The 1,323-nt window shown below is 46.9% G+C and overlaps 1 non-coding gene across 1 annotated transcript; it reads right to left on the bottom strand.

Moving 5' to 3' along the window:
- Positions 1-276: 276 nt before the first annotated feature.
- Trnas-uga (transfer RNA serine (anticodon UGA)) lies at positions 277-351 on the bottom strand. The gene has a single exon. It is a non-coding gene; the product is annotated as a tRNA-Ser (tRNA).
- Positions 352-1,323: the final 972 nt, after the last annotated feature.

Here is a 1,323-nt window from a genome sequence, read left to right as displayed (position 1 = left end):
AAAAATTAATTCATGCTTCAGAAGAGAATCATGAAGATTTTATGTCGGTATTAGATTTAATAGATCTAATGCAATAGGATATGAAGGCGAGAATAGATAGCACAGAACTTCCTTGCAGTCAAATAATGCTTTCGGCGTACAGGCTGGCAATCAGCTGATTGGAGAGACAAATGCCAGTCGCGCTTCGTCACAGAACAACTACAGCCAGAATAGAAATACATGCAATGGCAACGGAAATAATTTTCGTTATGAAACTTCCTGGCAGATTAAAATTGTGTGCCGGACCGAGACTCGAACTCGGGACCTTTGCCTTTCACGGGCAAGTGCTCTACCAACTGAGCTACCCAAGCACGACTCACGCCCCGTCCTCACAGTTTTAATCTGCCAGGAAGTTATCAGCGCACACTCCGCTGCAGAGTGAAAATCTCATTCTGGAAACATCGCCCAGGCTGTGGCTAAGCCATGTCTCTGCAATATCCTTTCTTTCAGAAGTGCTACTCCTGCAAGGTTCACAGGAGAGCTTCTGTAAAGTTTGGAAGGTAGGAGACGAGGTACTGGCAGAAGCAAAGCTGTGAGGACGGGGTGTGAGTCGTGCTTGGGTAGCTCAGTTGGTAGAGCACTTGCCTGCAAAAGGCAAAGGTCCCGAGTTCGAGTCTCGGTCCGGCACACAGTTTTAATCTGCCAGGAAGTTTCATATTAGCGCACACTCCGCTGTAGAGTGAAAATCTCATTCTGGAAACATCCCGCAGGCTCTGGTTAAGGCATGTCTCCGCAATATCCTTTCTTTCAGAAGTGCTAGTCCTGCAAGGTTCGCAGGAGAGCTTCCGTAAAGTTTGGAAGGTAGGAGACGACGTACTGGCAGAAGTAAAGCTGTGAGGACGGGGCGTGAGTCGTACTTGGGTACCTCAGTTGGTAGAGCACTTGCCTGCAAAAGGCAAAGGTCCCGAGTTCGAGTCTCGGTTCGGCACACAGTTTTGATCTGCCAGGAAGTTTCATATCAGCGCACACTCCGCTGCAGAGTGAAAATCTCATTCTGGAAACTTTCGTTATGGCCATAACCGACAAAACTGACAAGATAGACGATGCAAACCAGGGTATAATGTAAATGCAAATTCTTCGAATTGGCATAATGCAAGTAATAGTAATAACAGGCACACACAACAGTCGAGACCTGTAGAGAATTATTGGCGACAGAGATCACCAATAATTACTGAAGTGAGAGAGGGTGCGGTTCACAGAAATGTATGGCATTTGGAAGACTAACGCCGACCGAATCATGCCCAGAGAAGTGGTCGTGGACAAGGATAGGGGTATTGTGCAGAA

This window comes from Schistocerca nitens, chromosome 8 (assembly GCF_023898315.1).
Source record: "Schistocerca nitens isolate TAMUIC-IGC-003100 chromosome 8, iqSchNite1.1, whole genome shotgun sequence".
In the NCBI taxonomy this organism is placed as follows: domain Eukaryota; kingdom Metazoa; phylum Arthropoda; class Insecta; order Orthoptera; family Acrididae; genus Schistocerca; species Schistocerca nitens.
This window is presented reverse-complemented; position numbering and strand designations above follow the sequence as displayed.